The sequence below is a fragment of the Danio rerio genome, chromosome 13, assembly GCF_049306965.1.
Source record: "Danio rerio strain Tuebingen ecotype United States chromosome 13, GRCz12tu, whole genome shotgun sequence".
In the NCBI taxonomy this organism is placed as follows: Eukaryota; Metazoa; Chordata; class Actinopteri; order Cypriniformes; family Danionidae; genus Danio; species Danio rerio.
The window spans coordinates 39,689,960-39,703,345 of record NC_133188.1 but is presented as its reverse complement, the minus strand read 5'-3'; the positions used below and the strand labels follow the sequence as shown (position 1 = coordinate 39,703,345).

At 35.8% G+C, this 13,386-nt stretch overlaps 1 protein-coding gene across 5 annotated transcripts in view; it reads left to right on the top strand.

Moving 5' to 3' along the window:
• The window catches only part of slc8a3 (solute carrier family 8 member 3), a 96,179-nt gene that overhangs the window by 52,987 nt on the left and 29,806 nt on the right, over positions 1–13,386 (top strand).

Here is a 13,386-nt window from a genome sequence, read left to right as displayed (position 1 = left end):
CTTTCTCCTGAAAAAAAAATATAATTAGACATACTGTGAAAATGTACTTGCTCTGCATGTTAAACATCAATTGGGAAATATAAAAAGGGGGGATAATAATTCTGAATTCAACTGTACAACATTAGAACATTTTTAAAAAATGTGTATTTATCTGCTATAATATATCAGCTATTGGCCTTCAAATCTTATCAGTTATTGATATCAGCCAAAAAATCCACATCGGTGCATCCCTATTTAAAATTTTAAGTTGAGCCAACTTTTATTTTTTTTTTACAGTGTTGAGTTAACTGAAACTATTAAGTTAACTATTATAGTTAACTATTAAAATATTTCATTGATTTGAAATAAAGCTGAAATTATCCATACATTAAAGACAAAAAAATGCAGCATTGGAAACTAAAATAATATGATTCAAAGCCAGGCTGCAATGGAAGTTATGATACTTTTGCTCCTCATTTTGACACATACCTAAGTAAACCAATTCTTGAAGAAGAAAAAAATCTAAGGAGGAACTCAGGAATTGTATGTATGGTTGTGGTTTGCTATTGGTTGATCTCATGTGACTGACAGGTGGCCCTGCCTGCCCTGTTGCCAAAAACACCAGTCGAGAAGATTTCTGTTATAAGATTGTGGGTTAATTTTGATTAAAACATACAAAAATGTAAAATCAATAAGCATGTACACAGATTATTGATTTATACTCAAATCTGAGATATTTCATAATAATTCAATTAAACTTACAAATTTTAGGATGACTTAAAATTTTACCAAAAGTAAAAAGGAAATAATAATAATAATAATAATAAAGCTAAATAGTGAAGAAAATTATAGATAAAAAATATTTTTTATTAAATAATAATAATAAATAATAATATTTATTAATAATTAAAATATTTAATTAAAATATTTAAATATTATATAATTAATTTAAATTTAAAAGTGCAGTATGTAAGTTTCACACCCAATGGTTGAACTAGGTATTGCATTCCTGGATCAAAACAATGTAACTTGCTCACCTAATGTTTAATTTCGCAATATTTATATTATTTGCTTATTAATAACCTCATGTGGAACTCATCAACTGGTCATGAGTGCATGCTTTTAGAGCCTTTTTGAACGAATGAATGAAATATGCGGTTTTCCATCAAGCCAACCCGGGGTGCTGAAGTATAATTGGCTTAAGTGGCATTGGATATCAAAAGAACAAAAACAAAGACTGACGTTCCAGCACATAACACACATTTTCAAAGCAGAATAACTGACTTCAGCATTGTTTTTTTTTTTTTTTTTAACTTGGCACGTTTCTAAAATATCTGCAAACATATTATGGTATTTTTATGCTTTAGAAGAATCAAATACTTACATACAGCTTAATGTTTATACACATTAAAACAAAAGGATAAATATTATTTTAAAAATAAACTTAGCTAAATACTATTATATAATACACTGTGTTCTCATCTTTTTTTAGTCCAGACTGTATAATAATGTGAAAGAACTGACATATTTTTTTTTTAGGTTTCATTTACATACTTACAATTTATTACGGCTAATCTGAATATTCCATGGAAACACACCAAGCTTCCAGCAACTTGCATGTAGTACTGTATGCCAGATTGCCAGGCGCACAGCTTGACCTTTCATTTTTCAGTGTGACAAATCAACCAGAAGCAACAATAAATGGCATTTAAACATGCTTTTTGACTCATCATTTGATTGAACTGGCTGTACTCCTAAAACCCTTTTCCTATCACTTCCTCCAGTCCGACTGTTCTTTCTCTTTGTTTTTACGTTCTCCATGTGTTCCCACATTGTTCTTGTTCCGCAGCAGATCTGAGAAGTTTACACTGAACTGTATATGAACACATCATTTTGAGCAGAACTCTTGATTAGCCGGTTCAGGTGTGTTTGATTAGAGACGCCACTAAACTCTGCAGGAGAGTGGATCTCTGTGTGTGCTGAAATATCTGATTTGTTCGAATAAATTAATTAAGGAATTTGAATACAGAATGTTCCGCCTTATCGTGGGGACATGGGCACAGCTGTTTAGGGCACAAATTCTCATTAACGCGAACATGATTTTATCATTCGTCTCTAAGTCATGCTTATTTAGGGCATTGTGCAAAGCATTGTGAGACAGGAAATCATTTTTATTTATTTATTATAAAAACTGTAATGCATTTAATTAATGATTTGTAATATCACAAACAAAAAGCTCATTAATTCTGTAAATATTGTCCATGCTCTCCTTATCTGTAACTTTTGCTGCTTGCTTGAACTACTTTTTTTAAAATGAGATGAAACAATGCAATTCTTAAGGGTTTTTTACTTAATTGTTTTATGTTTAATCCGCATAAATTTGTGAAAATTATTAAGTTAACATAATTTTTGCTGGGACAAGATAAAGGAATTGTGTGGAACCCAGCATTTTTGACACTGTATTGTGTGATTTAATATTTATTGTTTATTTTCTCTTCTAAACAGTAATTTTCAACTTAAAAGGCACCTTTTTGACCTCTTTTTCAAGATTTAAGATCAGTCTTTTGTATCTTCAGAATGTGTCTGTAAAGTTTCAGCTCCAATCTCCCATCAGATTTTTTATTATACCTTTAAGAATATTGGATTTTCTGCTCTGAACACAATGTAGCTGTTTTTTTTTGCCTGTGGCTTTAATGCTTTACAAAATTACAAACATGCACTGTGTTAAAAATGTTTTAGACTTATTAAACTTATCCTTGACCACATGATTGATAATCACAGAGAGCTTAATAGATCTTTTAATCCTGGTTGCTTTGCGCTCGTCCTGTCTTGTTGATACGATAAATGCGTTACCAAAGAGACATGTTAATTTGCGGCTTTCAATCAAACCGAGGGGTGGGGAAACTGCACTTCTACGTCACGCTGTGATGGGCCTCAGAATGGGAGGGATTTGAATCCTATTTTAACATCAGGAAATAAAAAAAAGACTAATTGTGTTTATATCACACCAATATGACTGTGGACACACTATACCTACACACAGTTCTATCCAAACTGCTTCCAAAAGATGATTTTTCATCAAAGGTGCCCTTGAAAGTATACATGTGTCATTCAAGTTGTTGCATTTGTGTGTGAAATTCTTGATTTCAACTTAAATGTATAAGTGGTGATTGAGTGAAGAAGTCTTGAACACTTTATATAGAGTATGCCTGAACATAAACAGTATGCATTTCCTTCATGGGAAGATGATCAGGCACAGAAACGTTTTTTACTCTCAAGGACTTTACACTTAACCTCTTAATGCCCAGTGTGTTTTTTACATGTTTTTTAATTTTTTTTATTTCTCTTTGCTATTGGAACTAATTGTATCCTAATTATTATAAAATTAGAATAAAAAAGTATCATCTTTTGATATGATGTACTTTAAGAGAAAAGGGATGTCCATATATGTGGATTCGTGGTCCGAATTTACAAAAAACACTTTTTTTATGCATACATAACATGTACATTGTATGTACAGGTACATTTTTTTACATGTTTTGACTGTCAGAGAGTAAAAGCAACTTTTTTTTGCCCATTTTGGACAGTTAAAATAGTGTTCGGGACATTTCATGCAAAACAGTTGGAGGATGACACTGTATGTCTGTAACAAAATAGAAAACATTCATAGTATTGTATAGCCACTTAAGAGCTAAAATGTGCTGTTCACGTATGTGGCCACTAAGCCCTAGGAGGTTAAAGTCTTTTCGCTCTCAAAACTACTATATGGAATTGTGGGATTGTGCTGATGGTTGTCAACTGGTGAAAATATACCAGATATTGACAACACAGTTTGTTCCAAGTGTTAAAAAATATATATAAAAATATAGAAATATTTGAATTCAGAGTGGTGAGATGTTTATTATCAACATTAAAGATGTATTTATGTTTTGTTTAGCAATGTGCAAGCTAACATTATTGAGGACTCACTTTACAAAAAACAAAATTATTTATTAAAGACAGTCATCATTAATGTCATTTTGAATGATTTGTTGTAGTCGTGTGGTTGCACATGGAAGTCCAGCAAAAGAGCATTGCAATAGTCCATCCTAAAAAGCCTAGTCAAGCAGTTGTGCAGCAAGATCCATTAGGAAGAGTCGGATTTTTTTCGGTAACACTTTAGTTCAAGTCACAATTCATGCTATTAACTGCTGGGTTATTACCTGCCTATTATTAAGTTATTAACTGTGTATTAGTAGCAATAAAGTCTGATCTTATCATACATCCCTAACCCTACCCAATACTTAAGCCAGACTACTACCCTGTTAACTAGTAATAAGCAGCTAATTAGTAGTTTATTGAGCAGGTAGTGTTAATGATTTGTTAATATCATGAATTGTGACTTATAATAAACACTAATTTTATTTTTAATGTTGTGCAGCACAACACATCTTTAAAAACATTATCAGACTACTTTTGCATTGTGGTGTTTGATGGTCAGCTGGCCATCAAAGATCAACTTGAGATTTTCGATTGATGGGCTATTTCTACTGAGGGAGATTGTGTTGTACAGCTGGACTATTTGGTAAGAAAAGGAGTTCTGTTTTTGCCAGGTTGAGCTGCAGATGATTATCTGTCATCCACGCTGAGGTCCTTCAGGCAGTCTGAAATCCGTGCAGCTACCATTGGATCAATGAAATAAAAAATAAAGCGGTGTGTCATCAGATTTAGCATAGCAATGGCATGATAAACCATGTGCCTGAAAGATTGGTCCCATAGATATGGTGATGGGAGAACATAAAGGGTCCAAGCACTGACCCTTGAGGAACCATATCAAATTTTATTATTACTGCTGCTATGTATGAAGGGTTCAGATGCAAAAGTGCCATCTAAAATGCACTTGTAAAATGAGCATTTATGTTTATGTTCAGTTATTTCAGTTCAAAGGCAATCAAGAGAAACTTCTTATCGCCATAAAAGTGAAATTACTGAACCTACTGTACTCACAAGAGTCTCAGAAAAAGACTCAGTTTAGAAGGATACTTCAAATGGCACTTGGAGGCTTTTGCATCTGAACTCCTCATATACTGTATATACTATATAAAATGTATATGATTGTTTTTACAACAGTTCTGTCTGGTTCTTGAATCTGAGTGCCTGACATCCGTGCATTATTCTGCTTGTAACAGCACTCGTCCAGCATCTTAATCCTTCACTCTTGTGCATTACTCCGCCCAGATACAGCAAAAAGTAAAAGACACTCTACAGTTTGACAAATATTGCTGCTGTTGGGCAACATGCTGTACTTTTGAGTCTTTTTAGTATAGAATGTAGATGTTTAGATGGCAGCTATGCAGTTTATTTATAAGGAAATGCTAGAAGATTTCTCTGTAGACTGATGGCATTGCAAAATCACCCGTTTTGCCATCACTTTAGACATTACGCTAGAGAATCATTCAAATAGCTCTAAAGTGATGTTGGTGAATTAGTAATGGTTTCTGCTGTTCTGATGCAAGCTGCAAATGTTGATGAATGGTGGAAGAAAGTAGTTCCTTTTACAAAAGAGTTTTGAAACTCTCTATGTTTGATTTTCTTTTTTATATACACGATTACGCAGTCGAACTGTTGTATAAATGCAATATCACACTCGTAACAGTGTGATGTGGCTGTATATCGTCACTGGTGGGACAATAAGGCAACACACGCCTCCCACCAGTGCCGATATACTGCCACATAGCACTGCTATATGTGTGATATTGTTCATGTAATGTCACACAGTTACAGTAGGAGTGCAGCTTGAATATCAGATTCAGCACACGAGACTTCAATCTTTTTGTATTGTTCACAATTCCTGACATTGCAGGTACAATACTGTATACATTATTTTTCCATATTTTTCTGCATTTTACTAAAGCATTATAATCAAAATCCATGTAAGTTTGTACTCAATTGCTTGTAAGCCATGTAACATGAGTTTGTTCATTCATTAGTGCTAATGCAACACTGTAAATATGCAACTTCCATATACGTATTGAACCTTGGAGGTCGTACAGAATGGTTCAATATTATATTGAGTATTATGACATCCCTAGTTAGTACTAACAGGCAAAGTGTCTCAGCTGACTACTTGTTGCTGAATATGCATGTTAATTTAAAAGAGTAATTTTTTTTAAATCCCCAAAATATAGAAATATGTAGTGTTTTGCAGAATTGCACACCCCTAATTCAGAGATGTCTGTATTTATTGTCATTCTATCAAAATGTTACGCTTGGTTAAAGAAAGCAGCATGACTGCAGTTGACAGTACTGGCTTAAAATAGAGTTACATTTTCTCTGTTCAACAGGTTTCTGGGCAGGTGTGTTTCTGAGTGGGAAGAACCTGTTGAACAGTGTGAACACTGCATGTGGGCAGTGAGGATGTTTTTTTACAATTTGATTGAGATTGATAGGGATGATTTCTGAAAGCAGGTAGAACTTTTGATGCACTTTACTTAAAATAAAAGTTTTGTCAGTTTCCTCAAATTCCCATGGGCAATCATAGTTTAAGTGAACAATACATAAACGGATACGTTTTTACCCTTATTATTGCAATGCGCCTATACTTCATAGCAGTGCTGTGCAATTTAGGGAAAATATCTAATTAGGATTTTTAAAAAATTTTTTGGACAGATTTTGCGATTTCGATTTGATTTGCGATTTAATTTTGTAGTCAAGCTTTAGCTCAATAATTATTTAGCTCATTTATTTAAATTTGTTTGTAAATATTAAGAAATTAAACACTAATTTTTCTCATCTAAGTACAAATAAAATGACCTTATCTCAAATTAGGGAGGTAGATTATACAAACAAAAATAATAATTATAAAAATACAGAACCCTCAGCAAACTAACATGGCTTTCTGTAGCTTATATTGTCTAAAAACAAAATAATTAATCAGATGCTACTCTAAATATCACGATATTCAACGTACAGCTGTAGTACAGCAAAATGGCACAAATTTGTGTGAGATGAAATTGCATATCTCCTATCTAGCATGATGACAAGGTATTAAATTCCTCTTTGGTCAACACATTAAAAGGCACCGTGTCTTTAGCGAGGTCCTGAGTAATGGCATTAGTTATCTCCTGGTGCCTTTAGTTATCTTCCTGGTGCTCTGAAACTGCACTTTGCTGTTGCTTGCTACTAGATTGAGTGTCACTGGCAATACTTTAGTTGACTTTTTAGCAAGACACTCCTCATATAGCCGCCTGTGGTGCTTTTTTAGGTGCTGGTTGATGTATTTTTTCGTGCCGTGGCAACAACTCTATCATAGCTCTTACAAATTACCTGTTTTTGTTCGGTGTCTGTGACTTTAAAACCAAGATATTCCCATATTACCTACATGCTGTTTTTCTTTGATATTAATTTGTCTATTAATTCTTTTGAAGTGGCAGACGCCATCATCCCACTCATTTGTACTTTCCTGTTTGTTTGTTTTATTGTGGGCGTTCCGCATTGTTCGGTTGTGCAAGTTTGGTTGGGAAGAATAAAAGTGTGGTCACTCAATTGGCTAGTAAGACTGTCACACATAGACTGCAGTCACACTTTTGCTCTGGGTGGAGGAAATTAAATAATATATATTTTATATTGTAGCCTCAACAGATATACAGTAACACAGCATAAAAAGCCCAGATGGTATACTTTTACTATAGAATATAAAGTCATGGTGCAGTGGAAAAATAATTAAAATTGTGTATGACTCCCATGAGCTTGGACGACTGCATCTATACATCTCCACAATGACTCAAAATAACTGGAATGTCAAAGATGTCTTGCAGGACTCCCAGAGTTCATCAAGATTCTTTGAATTCATCTTTAGTGCCTCCTACTTCAGACATGATCAATAAGGTTCATGTCTGGTTACTGGGCTGGCCAATCCTGGAGCACCTTGACTTTCTTTGCTTTTAGGAAATTTGATGTGGAGGCTGAAGTACGAGAAGTCGCACTATCCTGCTGAAGAATTCACCCTCTCTTGTGGTTTGTAATGTAATGGGCAGCACACATGTCTTGATACCTCAGGCTGTTGATGTTGCCATTCACTCTGCAGACCTCTCAAACTGATTGTAACTCTGATTGTAACCCCAAACCATGATTTTTCCTTCACCAAACTTGACTGATTTCTGTGAAAATCTTGGGTCCATGCGGTTTCCAATAGGTCTTCTGCAGTGTTTGTGATGATTGAGATGCTGTTCAACAGATAATTCATCAAAAAAAAAAAAAAAAAAATCTACCTTCTGCCACTTGATCAACTAGAAGTCAAGTTAATGTTTGTTGCTCTTACAATTGGGATCAAAGACTAGACTTTTGTCATGTGGTGCACTTAAAACCACACTGAACATTCACTTTGTCTTAAATGCATATATTCGTTTTTAAAGTACTGTCAGAACATGAAGCTTTTTAATTGAATTCCACATTTTCTAGCATTCTAGAGCCTGTACTTAAGTAGCAGCAGTAAGCGACTGGAGTTGTTATGGCAACCAGATACATTCCAAGCAGATTTGCTGATAGAATGAAAGTATCTGCAGATCAGCTTACAATGGCACTGAAACACTTCTGCAGTTCTGCAGATTCTATTGAAAACCACAAATGATGCCAGAGACTGCAGAAAGGCAGTTTTTTTGTTGCTGAGACTCGAAGATCTTCATGCCTTTTAGTGAATTGTCATGACACGGGGACACACCTTGTGAAACTGGGATTGTCTCAGGTAAATGGGATGTCTGGTCATCCTAGATCACATTTCAGGAACACAGCGGTGCATGAAAGTGTGTTTTGGGCTTAAGATTGCCTTTAATTCCCAGAGTGGGGAACGGAGAAATGTTGTCTTGTCTGATTTTGAGGACATGTGCAGTGGTTAGATTTGTTTGTGGTGAGCTCAGGAAGTCTGCGAGTCACTGGAGCTCAAAGACGCTGGACAAGGCACTGTAAGGACTATTTTTTTTACTATACAGGAATAAATTTTGTTTACCTTATTATTTTTTTTTTTACTGCTGGCATCCATACTGAAACAGACACACACGGCTTGACTTTTGACATGGAAGTGGCTCAGGCAAATGGGTCTAAGATAGCTGAGCAACACAATTCCTAACTTTATATTTTAAAGGTGCCATAGATAAAAAAAAAAAAAATCTGGATATACCTAGGCATAGCTGAATAATAAGAGTTCAGTACAAGGCAGGCCCAGCGTCCGGATGGTATAACTGAGGGGGCATATTAGTTCCATAGGGGGGCACTTGACCTGGTGACTGATTTTGGTCCCTCTTGTTCCTTTCGTTTAGGCTATATATTCACTTATTTATTTTCTTCTTTTCTTAGTCCCTTTATTAATCCGGGTCACCACATATCCAGGCAGTTTTTACGCAGCAGATGTCCTTCCAGCCGCAACCCATCTCTGGGAAACATCCACACACACATTCAAACACACTCATACACTCAAACAATTTAGCCTACCCAATTCAACTGTACCGCATGTCTTTGGACTGTGGGGGAAACCGGAGCACCCAGGGGAAACCCAAGCTAAGGCAGGGAGAACATGCAAACTCCACACAGAAACGCCAACTGAGCCGAGGTTCGAACCAGCGACCCAGCGACCTTCTTGCTGTGAGGCGACAGCACTACCTACTGCGCTACTGCCTAGCCCCTGGCTATATATTCACTTATTTATTATCACTTTGCATAACTGCCTAAGTTACTGACTTAAGGCAGTAATATACTTTTTATAGTAATAATAATATGCAGTTTCGCTATTACTGATTATCAATGAAGGTTATGCAACGATAGAGTTTACATAAACGCAGACAGACACCAAACGAGTGGTTTAAATGATATTTTTTTCTCTTTATTTGTTTTCATTTTATTTCAAATAATATAAATATTTAACGTTTTAGGTAAAGACGTCAAACTATTCCCACACATGCAAGCTAACCCATGGTTAGACTATTCAATAATACATATAGTGAAATCAGCATAACCAAATCATCACGCTTCACATAGCCTATTACCCAACCAATATCAGTGTTAGGAAAAAGTTAAATGTTACAATCTAATGTTATTTTTTAAAAGTTGTAGTTAAATGTGTTACTTAGTTACATTTTAAGCCATTAGTGTAGCCAGAAAAATACCTAAAAAAAGATACCTTAATTCACAGTTATCACAAAACTGAGGACAAAATAGGCACTTGAATAATGAAGGTAAAAACAAGGGAAAGTTGTGGGAAAGCAAAGAACAAATCAGTAACCAAATGAGTAGCAGGAAGCAGAGATGAGGTGCATCCAAAATTGCATACTAAGTAGATACTGCATTTGACTGTGAATTGACTGTTAGAAAAACTAAATGAATATGAGTAATATGTATAGAATGTTATTATATTGACTTGACCTTCCTGCATCAATTGTATCACCTTACTTTTGTTTAGAAATTCTATCATTTGGACTTATGGGATATTAATGTGTCAATCGGATGAGGAGCTGACAATCCTGCTGGAAGTGGTTGGTCACCCAGTTAGTTCTTGGCTACTGTTTTTCAAATACAGTGTATTTGTACTACTCAGCTCATGAACTGTTGTCGTATACTAGGGGTGTCCAAACTCGGTCCTGGAAGGCTGGTGTCCTGCTGAGTTTTGCTTCAACTTGCTTTAACACACCTGCCAAGAGGTTTCTAGTATAACTACAGTAGTAAGAGCTTGATTACCGGTTCAGGTGTGTCTGATTAGGGTTGGAGACAAAGGCTGTTTCTCAATATGCGTTCTTCAGCGGTCTTGCGTCCTCCTGTTCTCGTGCAACGTCATCATCAGCTGCCTAAGTTCAGTTCCAATACTCAAGACCGCAAGTACGGAGGACGCGTGAAACTTCCCGGATGTGTTCTTGATATCGAGGACGCAACGATGCAGACTTGAGCACCGAACTCGCTCTGGAAGTCCCAGAAGTCATTGCGGCTGGAGGTGGGAAGCGCTGCATTTTATTTTGATTTATTATTAAAGTTCAGAGATTTAACTTATTTACCTCAGAAGTTTCCCTAAATGAAACGGTGAATATAAACATTACCATGGACATCTTAATAAAGGAATAAGCACATTAAGGGTGTTTGTTTGCTGAAATTCGTATTAAAAACTGTTTTATTTATATTGTGCAACATATATTTATAATGTTTTTATGCATAGTATATATTTTGAAAAGGGGAAAAACAATAAATCGTTGTATGAAGGCTGTAATGTTTAAATAATTTACCATTTAAAACATGTGAAGGTCACGTGACCATCAGGAAGAACGCAGCATCTCAATTCTCAAAGGACGCATTCTCTGCCCTTGCGGTCTCCTGAGTTTGTTCTTCCGAGGACACCTGGCAAGACCGGTCTCCACAAGAACGCAAGTCCGTTCTCTGCGTTCTTGGAATTGAGAAACAGCCAAACTCTCTTGGACACCGGCCCTACCAGTGTCTGTGGTATGAACACAGCACTACAAAATACAAAAGAGAGAAATCAACTTAAAATCTTACTTTCCTGATTTTTTTATTTGTTTAGCTGTATTTTGAAACTTATGCTGAGAAAATGGCGTTTTTCTCCACTAAGGACTTACTATGCTGTCTCTGTTGCCATCTTGTGGCGAACGTCAACTGTCACTTTCTTTGGTCTGCTCAGACAGGCCGATGGCAGCCGATGCACTGAATCTGATGCTCCGAAATGATAAATGTTTAAAAATAAGCATTATCCTTATAAATAAACAGCATAGTTGCAATCCAAAGAACTACATTCTCGACTAAAAAAGCCTCAAAAGTACATGATGTTGTCTAAAAGCAGCAATATTTGTCAAACTGTAGTGTCCTCTGCTTGCGGCAGTATATGGGCAGAGTAATACACAAGAGTGAAGTGTGAAGAAGCTGTACCAGTGCTGTTATTTGCAGAATATTGCACGACTGTCCGCCAATCAGATTCAAGAAGCAAACAGAACTGTTGTCATGCTATTTTCTCCCAGAACATAATTCAGTTTTTTTTTTAGTATATTTCTCAGGTTGAATCTTCTAGTCATTAGATAATTCTGTATAAAATGTACACAACAAATATATGAATTATCATATCTTTTTCAACATTGTTAATAACACTTTAAGTTACTGTACATGTGCACTAAATCCAAATACTATAATGATTTAAAATAAAATGTGACTCGGAACATGGAGTAATAGTCCGTGTACAGCTAATTTTACTGTCCCTTTAAGACATGAATGATGGAGACATGAAAATGTCCTGCATAGCAGAACTGACCTACATCAGATCACAGACCAAACATGCAGTCAGTGTGCGCTCGTGTGTGTGTGTGTGTGTGTGTGTGTGTGTGTGTGTGTGTGTGTGTGTGTGTGTGTGTGTGTGTGTGTGTGTGTGTGTGTGTGTGTGTGTGTGTGTGTGTGTGTGTGTGTGTGTGTGTGTGTCTGTGTGTTGTCTTCTCTTTCTTCGCTGTGTGAGAGGACGTTCGAGTATAATGTGTCCGCTAATGGAGGAGAAACAGAGCAGAGCAGAGGGGAATGAGAACATGAGTATGTAAGAGCGAAAGACATATTAGAGTGAGATGAAGAGGTGCGGGTCTGCAGACAGCTGTACTGAGAGTAACTGATCCCGATGAAGGGAGGTAGATGTTCACAGGTCAAACACGCGCACAAACACACAGAAACGCTCATTGAAACACAGCTGAAACAGGTGTTACTCACAGTCACTGAGAAACCAGGTCAACATCAATCACATGCTGAGTTATAAATACACTCACACATGCTGAGAATTTAGCAGCGAAAGAGTGACAGAGCGAGAGGGAGAAATGGATGTTACAAATAAGAGGTGTTAAGAGACTGGTTCCTTAAATAAACAGTCATGTAGGCTGTACAACAGTGTTGGGCTACAGCTATGAAGCTAGTTAATATGGCAGAGAAATTAGCTAAGCTAAGGTGAAAGCTTGCCTTAAGGGTATTAGCTTGCTAAATGCAAAAGACTTTTAAATTCTTCATTTAATTTGAGCTAATAGGTGTTTACGGATCAACCAAATCACTGCATTCAAAGTGTTTTTGTGAATGCATGCATGTTAGGTTTGGTAAGATATTTATGTTATTAAAAGGGTTCTCTTATACTTAGGTTAATCAGTAGTCGTATGAAATTTGTCACTAAATACCTTTTTTTGTAATGAAATGTCATTTAAAATGACATTTATTCTTTTCATGGCATAGTTTTTACTATCACATGATCCTTTGAAAATCTGTCTCAAATGCAGATTTGATACTTTTTTTTAAATATGTAATAATAATTTTTTGTATGGAAGCAAATTAGACGTCATTTTGGTTAGCAAACCATATCTGCAAAATCTCCCCTTCATTCCAATCCAGTTTTTAGTCCATCAATAATTGATAAATCATTTG